Source organism: Oryctolagus cuniculus, chromosome 5 (genome assembly GCF_051225735.1).
Source record: "Oryctolagus cuniculus isolate XC-2025 breed Fujian yellow rabbit chromosome 5, ASM5122573v1, whole genome shotgun sequence".
Taxonomy (NCBI): Eukaryota; Metazoa; Chordata; class Mammalia; order Lagomorpha; family Leporidae; genus Oryctolagus; species Oryctolagus cuniculus.
The window spans coordinates 132979514-132992787 of NC_142871.1; the positions used below are offsets into that span (position 1 = coordinate 132979514).

Here is a 13274-nt window from a genome sequence, read left to right on the forward strand (position 1 = left end):
CTTCACGTTAAGAGTCCCCTCGCGCGGGGCACGCCGGGAGTCCCCCGCGCGGGTGGCGGGGCGCGAACCGCCTCCTCCCTCGGCCGGCGCCCGCGGCTCTCGCCCGCACAGGGCCTGGGAGGTTGGGTTTCCGAGCTGCGGGTATTCGGAGGCAGTGAGGTCAGCTCGCGCCGCACCCGCTTGCGGGGACCGGGCGGGAAGTAACCGGGTCGGAGCTCCTTAAACGCGCCGCGCTCCGAGGCTCCTGTCCGGGGAAAGCATCCCGGCCAGAACAAGGAGGGGGAAAGCCGCGTTCTCCTCAAGCCTTGGGCTTCATCTAAATGCCCGCAGTATTAACAAACTTTAAAGCAACCAGAAGCAGAGGACTGGAAAACTGGTCGTGGGTTATGAATAAAATACCTAAACACTCAAAAACTTCACATATGTGGTCCGTGTGCTCTAAGACGACTGCTGGGGAAAAAAAAAAAAAAAAAAACAGCGCCGGTTCTTTCTAGTGGCTTTGTGTACTTAAAAATACTATCATACTAATTAAATTGTCCTGATGATGCAAATTATTGTCTTTTTAAAAGACCAAAAGCCATTATACACTAGTAATAGCGTGACTTCTAAGCTCCGAGTCAATTTTCTTTTCCCTTACAAGAGAGTCCCTGAAAACGAATCTGGGACTAAGGGTTAGGACTGGGGTCGAAGTGGAGGCCACGCGAGAAAATAGTTGGAGTCTCCATTCCAGCAGATTGCAAGTGGCTGAGGCGCTTGAACGGCAAAATGGCTTTATTGGGACAACGACTGGAGCTTTCCAAGCCAAGGGCGGCGATGTTTTCACCTCGGATTTGGGCGTGGAGGCCCGGCGGACCGCTCCCACCTTCCTTCCCTGTGTTGTCACTGGAGACGCGGCCCTGGCAGCCCTCCACCGCCCTGCCTTCCCAGCTGCGTCCGGCTCTGGCCCTCTGCCCGGCCGCGGACTGGGCGCCCTGCCGGGCTGGGCTCCGGCCGGAGGTGGCCGCCCACTGCTGCGCACACTTCATTGGCCTCAACTTGTCACCAGGCCCACGGAGGCTGTGAGGCGGAATTTCCTGTGCGCCTGGGGAAAAGCAACCGTGGCCTTGGTGAGCACTTGACACTGTCTCTGGCACAGTGTTCAAGAACAAAAAGAAACGTAAACCACTATGACTCGGCGGTATAGGATCCAGACTTCAAGAGCAAAGCAGCATAACAGATCTCCCGAACTATGCCTGCATTTGCATTTCCATAAAGTCCAGTGCTACGGCTTTCCTCTCAAAAAAAGAAAAAAAAAACAACCTTTGATGGTCCTGTAAGACATGCCTTGGACCAGATTTTTCTTTTCTGGGAAGATTTTTCTATGTTTATGACTTAGAAAATCCTGGCCCAAAGTTTGGAGAATCAGGCTTACACAATGTCTTCTATTATTATTATTACTTTGTATTTTGGACATTAAGGACACAGAAAGACATATTAAACACCTGTTACCCATCATCCAAAAGGAGTAAATGATAATATGCTTTTAATTAATAGCTAAGTCCACATAGTTCAGTTTTTGGCCTAAGCTTCATATAATCAATAGCTCATCAGATCTGATACTGTTTCGAGGTAAACATCCAGAAATTATAAATGGATATTCACAGAAAGCACAAGTATATGCCAATTTTTGTTTCATTTTATTTCTAATTTAATTCGTCTCAAAATCCTGAGTCTCTGAGATGTATTGTATCTGAAGCTGAAAAACCCCTTCTTCTTTTTTTTTTTTTTTAATTTTGACAGAATTAGAGAGAGACAGAGAGAAAGGTCTTCTTTCCCTTGGCTCACCCCCCAAATGGCTACTGAGGCCAGAGCTACGCCAATCCGAAGCCAGGTGCTTTATCCTGGTCTCCCACGCGGGTCCATGGGCCCAAGCACTTGGGGCCATCCTCTACTGCCCTCCCGGGCCACAGCAGAGAGCTGGACTGGAAGAGGAGCAACCGGGACTAGAACCCGTCACCCATGGGATGCCAGCACTGCAGGTGGAGGATTAGCCAAGTGAGCCACGGCGCCGGCCAGAGAAACCCCTTATAATATCAAATTTGCAGTCCTGGAATTGTTGGCTGTTGTAATGGCCAATTTAATACACAATATAATTCATCTCATTAACTGGGTTATTTAAGTCTCCTTAAAAATAGTATCTGCTTACTAGTAAATATTGCAAAACAGTCTTCCCAATATCTTATTTCACTTAGACTTCACAACCACCATGGGAGATGGATTTTACACTTGGATTTACAATGAGGAAAACAAGACATAAGTACAGAAATCAAGGCTATAACACTAAATGGTGCTTTAGGCTGAGAACCCAGGGCATCGGCCCCCAAGCTTCTTCCTCACTGCGCACTGAACACAGGACAGTTCCACCCAAATGCTCCCGGGGGAACTCCCCAGCAGTTCCCGGAGGCTCAATGCCTTCAGCCATTAACACCAAACAACTGTTTTAAGGTTGACGCTATCTTAAGAATGAAAATATTTAGGGGCCAGCACTGTGGCGCAGCGGGTAAAGCCTCCGCCTGCAGTGGCGGCATCCCATATGGGCACCGGTTCAAGTCCAGGCTGATGCACTTCTGATCCCGCTCTCCGCTATGGCCTGGGAAAGCAGTAGAAGACGGTCCAGGTCCTTGGGTCTCTGCACCTACGTGGGAGACCCAGAAACTCCTGGCTCCTGGCTTCGGATTGGCACAGCTCTGGCTGTTGTGGCCATTTGGGGAGTGAACCAGCAGATGGAAGATCTCTCTCTCTCTCTCTCTCTCTCCATAACTCTGCCTTCAAATAAACAAATAAATCTTTAAAAAATGAAGATATTTTTAAAAAGTGGCTATTGCAAAGCTAATTATCCGTTCTACCTAATACAGCATATGTAGTAAATATAAAAAGAAATTTGAAATTCCAAGATTTTTAAACTCTATTTTTAAAGATTTATTTATTTGTTTGTTTATTTGAAAATCAGAGTTGCACAGAGAGAGGAAAGGCAGAGAGAGAGAGAGAGAGAGAGAGAGAGAGAGTTCTTGCATCCGCTCGTTTACTGCCCAATTGGCCGCAATGGCCTGTGCTGTGCCAATCTGAAGTCAGGAGCCAGGAGCTTCCTCCAGGTCTCCCAGGTGGGTGCAGAGGCCCAAGGATTTGGGCCATCTTTTACTGCTTTTCTAGGCCATAGCAGAGAGCTGGATTGGAAGAGGAGCAGCCAGGACTTGAACCAGTACTCATATGGGATGCCAGCATTGCAGGCGGTGGCTTTACTCGGTATGCCACAGCGCCGCCCCTAAACTCTATTCTATTTTTTTTTAAGGATTTATTTTATTTATTTGAAAGGCAGAGTGACAGAGAGAGAGAGAGAGAGAGAGAGATCTTCCATCTGCTGGTTCACTCCCCAAATGGCAGTAACATCTAGTCTGAAGCCAGGAGACAGGAACTCCAGCTGGGTCTCCCAAGTGGGTGCAGGAACCCAAGCACTTGGGCCATCATCCACTACTTTCCCAGACACATTAGCAGGGAGCTGGATCGGAAGTGGAGGCATCAACACACCCTAAGACCAGAAAAAGAGAAGCGAACATCAAGGGCCTCTTGGGGGAAGACAACACCATCTAAAATGAGGCAAACAAACCTCAGTCTGAGCCCACCCTGAGATCCTGCTGCCAGTTTATAGGACACACAGGGAACAGAAGAACACACTGAACCAGGAGCGTGCCATCTGCAAAGTCCTGCCCTGAAGATGCTACAGGCCCAGAGGCCTCTGTGCTGTGGGAGACAGCAGAAAGTTAAGAAACAGAAAGATAAAGGCATGGATGTGGCAAGGGAGACAGACCAGTCCAGGGGAACACCTTTGTCTGCTAAAACGTTTATAGAAAAACGGGACTGAAAGTGACTAAAAGTCAGGGAAAAGCTTACCTCTCGGGTGGGGAGCGCAGTTATGATGGAGAACGGAGGACGGAAGAGGCCTCTAGGATAAGGAGAAAAGCTTTGTCTCTCTGACGCTGGGTACAGGACCCTGCCTACCAGTAATCCATTACGGCAAACACTTCCTTCGTGTGCTTGGCTGTCTCTATGTCTTATTTTACATTACAGCATTTCAAAAGAAAAAAGTTTGAGAGATCAGCCCTACCCATGAACTTAAAGATAGTTTCTCCTCACCAAGCTATTTGCAAATTATATCCATTTGCTCTTCTGGGACACTATTCAGATTAAGTCCCGGCTGCTCCACTTCCAATCCAGCTCTCTGCTATGGGAAAGCAGTGGAAGATGGCCCAAGTCCTTGGGCCCCTGCACTCACATGGGAGACCCGGAAGAAGCTCCTGGCTCCTGGCTTCAGATCAGCGCAGCTCTGGCCGTTGCAGCCATCTGGGGAGTGAACCAGAGGATGGAAGACCTCTCTCTCTCTGCCTCTCCTCTCTCTGTGTAACTCTGACTTTCAAATAAATAAATAAATCTTTAAAAAAAAAAAAAAAGGTTAAGTGACTTAAAAAGAGAACTAAACATCTCATGAAACACCAGAGCCTTTGAAAGATCCTCACACTTTTGGAACTGTGTTTCAATATTTTGAGTGTGAGAGCATGGGTATAATAGGACAAGGGAGGATAAGGAGACCAGTGTCCAGTCATGGCCAAGAGAGTAATCTGGAGGCATTTCTCAATGGTGTTTTGACGAGGGCATGAGCCCGAGAGTCTGGAGCGGACTAGAAGTGCCCTGGGCAGGCAGAGGTGGGGAGGTACAGAAGCGTGGCAGCCTGGGTGCAGCACAGGCTGGTTGTAAGCTGATAAAGTGTTTTTCCCTTGTGACTCCTGTTGCCAGTTTGCAGACAGACCCTGACTGACTGCACTGGCCCGGTGCCAGTTCCGGGGCTTGTGAATACACAGTTCCCATTCCTGCGCCCCATGCTGAGAGTCCTGGGAAGGTGTTTTTGTTTGTTTTTCCCTAGGCGAATTTAAAATAAATCATATTTGAAAAGGAAAATAAAAATAAACAAACCCCCAAAGATAGATGCTTCAACTAGGACGTGAAGCAGTGAACAAATTAAAATAGGTTTGTACCCACTGAGCCATCACAGAAAACCACAGGAGTCTCTTCCCTGCTCAAATCACACCCTCCCTCCCCCGACACTTGCAATAACTGGAAACATGCAAAATCTGTTTACCCAAGCATATGTCCTGGCCTCTCATCTCCCCTCTGAGAAACTTCGTAATGAAAAATAAACAAATAAAAAGATAAACAATGGGACCTAGGTAAGTTAAAACGGGCTGCGTCTGCTTGTCCACCCAGAGCCCAAACTACACTTTCTCCTGGTTTATGCGGAATCCTTGATGCCTACTTGGAAATAAGTCAGTGTCTCTGGATGTATGAATGGAGCAGAAAAACACGCAGTGACTTTCAAATTCTTGAGGCTGTATGAGGTAGTGAAAACAAGGCGGCACAAGAGCCGGCTGACCTCCTTTTGAGGCCATTCTGCCACTTACGGAGCAAGTCACCCACAAGCTTGGGTTTCCTAGCCTGTAAGATGATAACTGCTCTGCCTTTGCCATGAAGTTCTCATGGAGAAGACAAATAATCAAAATGTATGCAAAAGTACATTACAACCTCAAAGCTCTTGAGAAATTTAAGGTAGTATTAATATATATATATATGCACTCCATCCAAACTAATAAGATCCCTCAAAGCAACACCCAAGGACGTTTTCTTGAGATAAAATTGCTCTCCCTGACAGCAACCTTAAATGACTTGTACATCAAATATACTGGTTTCCTTCACATGTATTATGCAACCTGGATGAAAATAAAAACATGTTACAGTGACAAAATATCAACATGTTCTATTATCATGGATGACAGTGGAGTTACTATTTGGGGAGAATTAAACATCACTTCTTTTTTTTTTTTTTTTAATGATTTGTATACTTATTTAAAAAGCAGAGTGATAGAGAGAGAGATCTCAATCTTCCATCTGCTGGTTCACTACCCAAATGGCCACACAGCTGGGTCTGAGCCAGGCGGAAGTCAGGCCTCCCACCAGAATAACAGGTGCCCAAGTACATGGGCCATCATCCAGTGCCTTCCCAAGCACATTAGCAGGGAGCTGGATTGGAAGGCGAGCACCCAGGACTTGAAACAGTGTTCTGATATGGATGCTGGTGTCACAAGCAGCAGCTTAACTTGCTGTGCCACAACGCTGGCCCTGACCATCACTTCTTAAGGGGATATTTGGTTTTCTCTTTTTTAAATGATGTACCACGTAATTGCTCTCATAGGTTCTTACTCTTTTTTTCTTTCTTTCTTTTTCTTTTTTTTTCTTTTCCCAGGCAGAGTTAGACAGTGAGAGAGAGAGAGAGAGAGAAAGAGAGAGAGAGAAAGGTCTTCCTACCGTTGGTTCATTCCCCTAATGGCCGCTACGGCTGCACCGATCTGAAGCCAGGAGCCTGGTGCTTTCTCCTGGTCTCCCATGTGGGTGCAGGGACCCAAGCACTTGGGCCATCCTCCACTACACTCCCGGGTCACAGCAGAGAGCTGGACTGGAAGAGGAGCAACCGGGACTAGAACCTGGGGTGCCAGCGCCGCAAGCGGAAGATTAGCCAAGTGAGCCATGGAGTCAGCTGGTTCTGACTCTTTAATGGTTCATGCATCCACAAGCGTGCGCACACACACACACATACACATACACACACACAGAGGCAATGTCAATGTCCTTAGATGGATCTGGAAGGAAATTGCTAGCTTGTTATTCATTCCTAGCTGCTGTTCGATTTTTAATAAACCAAATGACAGCGACATGTAAACAAGGTTAAGAGCAATTTCAGACAGTTCCTTTTCTGCTCTGTCTGCAGCACCCAACATTTAAGTTTACTTAGCAATTTAGGTTAGTCTATTTTTTGTTTCTTGTTCATGGATGTAGGCCTGTAAGATGCCGAAAATTAGTAGATCCTCAGCCTGGAAGGGAACCATCTCTGTAGAAGATTGAAAAGGAATGGAACAGATCTGGCATCTGGCACCAGCCCAGACACCTTTGACCAGTCACTCCCTCTTCGGTCTTCGATATTTTTATGTAAAAATGAGGAAGCTGAGCTGTAACGACAGCTACTGTTTGCCTAGTGCCTTCCATCCGGTAGGCAGGCACCAGCTCAACTCTCCCAGCAGCCTGGCAGCTCAGGCCTTCTTTTTTTTTTAATTATTATTTTTTTATTTATTTGAAAGGCAGAGTTACAGAGAGGCAGAGGCAAAGGCACTGCTTTCTCAGGCCATAGCAGAGAGCTGGATCGGAAGTGGAGCAGCCTGGACTCGAACCGGTGCCCATATGGGATGCCAGTGCTGCAGGCTGGGGCTTTAACCCACTGTGCCACAGTGCTGGCCCCAGCTCAGTGCTTCTTACTCCATATCACAGATGGAAAAATCAAGGCTTGAGGAGATGGAGTTATCATTTCAGGAGCCGTTGGAAGAGACTTGATGGGACCGTTTTGACTTTAACTCTCTGAGACTCCTTAGCAAATCTACCCTTCTGGCTTCATGTTCCACTTATAAACTCCAGGGATTCAGGGGTAGGCAATCAGTGCAATTGTTAAGATGTAGCTTGGGATACCCACATCCAATATAGGCGTGTTTGCGTTCCAGTTCTGCTTCCACTTCCTTATTTATTTATTTGAGAGGCAGAGTTACAGAGAGGTCTTCCATCTGCTGGTTCACTCCCCAAATGGCAGAAACAGCCAGAGCTGAGCTGATCTGAAACCAGGAGCCAGGGGCTTCCTCTGGGTCTCCCATGTGGGTGCAGGGGCACAAGCACTTGGACCATCTCCGCTGATTTCCCGAGCCATAAGCAGAGAGCTAGACTGGAAGAGGAGCAGCCAGGACAAGAGCGGCGCCTTTATATGGGATGCGAGCTCTACAGGCAGAGGCTTAGCCCACTGCAACACAGCCCAGCCCCCTGCTTCCACTTCCAATCCAACCTCCTGCTACATGCACTCTGAGAAGCAACAAGGGAAGAGTCAAGCGTCAAGTAGCTGGGAGACCCAGATGGAGCTCCAGGTTCCTGGTTCTGGTCTACACCAGCCTTGGCTGTTGTGGGCATTTGGGGACTGGACCAGCAGATGGAAGATCTCTCTTGCTATCTGTCCCCACCTCTTTGCCTTTCAAGTAAAATGATATTCGAAAAGTTAAGCTGCCTCTTGTGACACTCATCTCCATATCAGACAGAGTCTGGTTCAAGTCTTAGCTACTCCACTTCCAATCCAGCTTCCTGCTAATGTGCACCCTGGGAGATAGTAGATGATGGCTCAAGTCCTTGAGTTCCTGCTACCCATGTAGGAGTGAGTTCTGGGCTCCTGGCTTTGGTCTGGCCCAGACCAAATGATTTCGCTGGCTTTATGCGCCTGTGGGCTGGATGTTCCGCACTTTGCACTAATGGTTTCCCATTTCTCTTAGGATAAAATCGAAAATCCTTAGCAGAGTATGAGACCCTGCAGCAGTGGCATCTGCCTGTGGATCTTTTCTTATCTGGGGCCACTTACCTACTATTCTCCAATCACATTTTCTTTTGTCTTGCTTCTTTTAAAATTATTTTTTTAATTTTCACTAAACTAGTTCAGGCACATAATTTTTAAGAATCACTGTTGGGGCTGGCTCTGTGGTGTAGTGGGTAAAGTTGCTGCCTACAGTGCCAGCATCCCATATGGGTGCCAGTTTGAGTCCCGGCTGCTCCACTTCCGATCCAGCTCTGTGCTATGGCCTGGGAAAGCAGTGGAAGATGGCCCAAGTGCTGGGGTCCCTGCATGGGAGACCAGAAAGAAGCTCCTGGCTCCTGGCTTCGGATTGGCGCAACTCTGGCTGTTGCGGCCATTTGGGGAGTGAATCAGTGGATGGAAGACCCCTCTCTGTGCCTCTGCCTCTCTGTAACTGCCTTTCAAATAAGTAAATAAATCTTTAATTAAAATCAATCATTGATAAAGGTGGCCCCTGACCTACGATGGTTTGACTGGATTTTTTTTTTTTTTTTTTTTTTTTTTTACCTTATGGTAGTCCAAAAGCGATACACATTCAGCAGAAACTGTATGTGGCATTTTGGAGTTTGGGCTAGCAATTTCTGGTATGATTCGCTTGTGGTGCTGGCGAGACACAGCGGCCAGAGAGCCCGACCATCATGAGGGAAATGGTAACGCCTAAGGGCATGGCATTGCTCCGATGCTATCCTAGCTTCTTTTTTTTTTTTTTTTTTTTTTTTTTTGACAGGCAGAGTGGACAGTGAGAGAGAGAGACAGAGAGAAAGGTCTTCCTTTGCCATTGGTTCACCCTCCAATGGCCGCCATGGCCAGTGCATTGCGCTGATCTGAAGGCAGGAGCCAGGTGCTTCTCCTGGTCTCCCATGCGGGTGCAGGGCCCAAGCACTTGGGCCATCCTCCACCGCACTCCCTGGCCACAGCAGAGAGCTGGCCTGGAAGAGGGGCAACCGGGACAGAATCCGGCGCCCCGACCGGGACTAGAATCCGGTATGCCGGTGCCGCTAGGTGGAGGATTAGCCTATTGAGCCACGGTGCCGGCCAATATCCTAGCTTCTTTCAAGTATTTGTATGCTCCCTGAATTATCTGTTTCCCATGATTCCTTGTCTCCCCTGCCCCAATTCTCCCACGTTGTAGCTTTTTACTTTATTTCATGTTGAAGGCTTTCCTCTGGTGTCTGGGGTTTTTGTCCATATATATATATACATATACATATATTAAAGATTTATTTATTTAGGAGGCAGAGTTACAAAGAAAGATATCTTCCATTTGCTGGTTCACTCCCCAAATAGCCACAATGGCCAGGACTAGGCAAGGCTGAAGCCAGGAGCCAGGAGCTTCTTCCAGGTCTCCCACATGGGTGCAGGGGCCCAAGGACTTGGGTGATCTATGCTTCCCCAGGCACATTAGCAGGGAGCCAAATTGGAAGTTGAACAGCCCCAGACTCCAATCAGCTCTCATATGGGATGCTGGCGTCGCAGGCAGTGCCTTAACCCAGTGCTTCTAAAACAGGCCCTTTTGTCCATTTATATTTTTATATATATAAAGGATTATTTATTTGAAAGACAGAGTTACAGAGAGAGGTAGAGCCGTAGAGCCAGAGAGAGAGTGAGGTCTTCCATCTGCTGGTTTACTCCCCAAATGACCACAATGGCCAGAGCTGAGCTGATCCAAAGCCAGGAGCCAGGAGTTTCTTCTGGGTCTCCCACGTGGATACAGGGGCCCAAGGACTTGGGCCATCTTCTTCTTCTTCTTCTTTTTTTTTTTTTACAGGCAGAGTTAGACAGTGATAGAGAGACAGAGAGAAAGGTCTTCCTTCCATTGGTTCACTCCCCTAATGGCCGCTACGGCCGGCGCTGCACCAATCCGAAGCCAGGAGCCAGGTGCCTCCTCCCGGTGCTGCAGGCGGAGGATTAGCCTAGTGAGCCACGGCACCAGCCATCTGGCCATCTTCTACTGCTTTCCCAGGCCACAGCAGAGAGCTGGATTGGAAGTGGAGCAGCTAGGGCTCGAACCTGCGCTCATATGGGATGCTGGCACTGTAGGCCAGTGCTTTAACCCGATGCACCACAGTGCCGGCCCCCTGTCCATTTGTATTTTAAGAAGTGCTCTAAGATTTATTTGGAGTCTCTGACAGTGTATGTTTGAGTCTGGTCAACTGAAGAAATTTACTGCAGGCTTTTTGAATGGAGACTTTCAAAAGTCCGTGGCTGTTTTTCTGGCATGGCTCATGTTCTCCCAGAAGTAGCACCTCCCCCACATCCCCACCCACCTTTCTACTTCTACCAGAGAGTATCAGCTGGCTGGGAAGTCCTGTGTCTGAGCAGGGGGAAGAAGCCTGGGTTTTCTTTTTCAGCATTAGCCGATTCCTCCCTTTTCAGTTAAGATATAGGACTTTCAGTCTGAGTGATGCCTAGAATTCTCAGAGGTGACATTTCCTGGTTCCTCTGGAGGTAAAAGTAGTAACTTGAGGCCATTAGATGGAGCAGGCAGGGAGTTCATGACTTATTAAAGCGTGTGCAAACAAATCTCTCTTCGGAAGCATCCACCTCAATTCCTTGAACCTTCCTCTGCACTTCACTGGCCTCCCACACCTGTGTCTTTCCAGGGCTCCCCAGGGTGGCCTGCCCGGCTCCTCCTGCGAGGAGCTTGACCTTCCCTCCATCCGCCACCTCCCTCACCAGCGCCACCCGTTTCCCATTTCGTCCCCTGTGGTTTGGGGTGACCCCCAGCTCGGTAAAGGCCAAGTGGGTGTTTCTGGGTGCTTTCTCCCCTTCTTGTTATTTCTGGGTGACTTTTGAAAGGGTGGAATGGGGAAGATCTTGGCTGTCTTGATGGGAAAGTCCTTACTGTTTTCATTTCTGGTTCTTGAAATGCCTTGAATTCTTGACTGCTTTTGAAAAGCTTGCACTTGGTGTTCCAGCTCCCAGACACCCTCCTTCCTGCCTCATCTTCCCGCCTGCCAATTCCGAGTCTTCTTTTAGATCCCAACCTAAACAGCATTCTTAGATGAGTCCTTGACCACCCACGCTGGGTTAGGTCTGTATCCTCCTGGCTCCAATTAAGTGTATTTGCATTTTCCCTTCTAGACTGGCAGCTCCACAAGGCGGGAGACTGTGTTCTGTCTTGCTCACAGCTACATCTAGTGCAGTGCCTGGTATTTAATAGAGGATTTATGTATATTTTAAATATTTATTTGGTGGTAGAATTACAGAGAGAAAAGAGGGAGAGAGAAAAAGAGAGAGGGAGTGAGAGAGAGATCTTCCATCTACTGGTTCTTTTTCCAAAGGTCTGGAATGTTCAGAGCTGGCCTGGGCCAAAGCCAGGAGTCAGGAGCCAGGAGTTTCTTCTGGGTCTCCTAGGTGGGTGCAGGGGCGCAAGCACTTGGGCCATCTTCCACTGCTTTCCCAGGTCATAAGCAGAGAGCTGGATCGGAAGAGGAGCAGCTGGGACATGAACTGGCACCCATATGGGATGATTGTGCCACAGGCAGAGGCTTACCCTATTACACCACAGCGTCAGCCCCAAGGGTTTTACTTTAATCACATCTGCAAATCCCATTTCCCCAAATAGTTCTGGGCCAGGAGCCTGGAACTCCATCTCGGTCTCCCATGTGGGTGGCAGACCCTAAGTAGTTGGGCCATGATCTGCTGCCTTCCAGGGTATGCATTAGTAGGAAGCTGAATCAGAAGCAGAGGCAGGACTTGATGCCAGAAACTCTGAAATGGGGTGTAGATAGCCCAAGCAGGGGCTTAACCTGCCACAACACTTGCCCCCCACCCCTTTTTAAACTTATTTATTTATTTGAGAGGTAGAGTTATAGAGAGAGGGAGAGACAGAGAAAAAGGTTTTCCATCCTCCTGCTGGTTGACTTCCCAAATGGCTGCAACAGCCGGAGCTGGGCCAGGAGCCAGGAGCTTCTTCCGGGTCTGCCACGTGGGTAGAGGGGTTCAAGGACTTGGGTCATCTTCCACTGCTTTCCCAGGCCATAGCAGAGAGCTGGATCGGAAGGGGAGCAGCCGGAACTAGAACGGGGCACCCATATGGGATGCCAGCGCTGCACGCAGAGGCTTAATCCTTATTCACAGCACCGTTCCCACTCTTTTTAATGTAGCTACAAGAATTCAAAATTACTTAGGAGGTTCATTTATCTTTTAAAAATTGCTTTTTTAATGTATTTGAGAGGCAGAGAGAGAGAGAGAGAGAGAGAGAGTGTACTCTCACCTTTTCTTTCCCTTTCAGCGACTGCTTAGTTTTGAAAGATAGACGAGGAAGTTGAACTCATGGCCAACCTTTAAGCCAAGAGAATTAAATGCCCAGGAAGAGAATAAGTCTTGGTTCAAATTTTCTCCCACTGGACTGGCGCTGTAAGATCAGAGAGGGCCTGGTGGGGGGTGGGGGGGTTGGGGAGGGTGAAAGAGAGCAAATCAGAATCTCCCCGGGACACACAATGTGTTCTACCCCCACCCCTTCCTACCCCTCTAAGTGTTGACCTTTTTGTTTTTTCTTTCAGATTTATTTTACTTATTTGAAAAATAAAATGACAAAGAGAGAGGCAGGGACAGAGAGAAAGATATTCCATCCTCTGGTTCACTTCCCAGGGCTGGGCCAAGCCAAAGCCAGGAGCCTAGAGCTCCAGTCAGGTCTTCCAATCTCCACTGCCTTCCCAGGTGCATTAGCACAGAACTGGATCCTAGGTGGAGTAACCTGAACTTAAACCAGTGCTCCTAACTGGCTGCACCACTGTGCCAGCCTCTTGATCTA

At 48.1% G+C, this 13274-nt stretch overlaps 1 long non-coding RNA gene across 1 annotated transcript; it reads right to left on the bottom strand.

Annotated features, from left to right (window-relative positions):
* Nucleotides 1-11690: 11690 nt before the first annotated feature.
* LOC149126676 (uncharacterized) lies at nucleotides 11691-12894 on the bottom strand. Its single transcript, XR_016234633.1, has 2 exons — nucleotides 12735-12894; nucleotides 11691-11936 (listed from the first exon to the last, which is right to left on the bottom strand). It is a non-coding gene; the product is annotated as an uncharacterized LOC149126676 (long non-coding RNA).
* Between the last annotated feature and the right edge of the window lie 380 nt (nucleotides 12895-13274).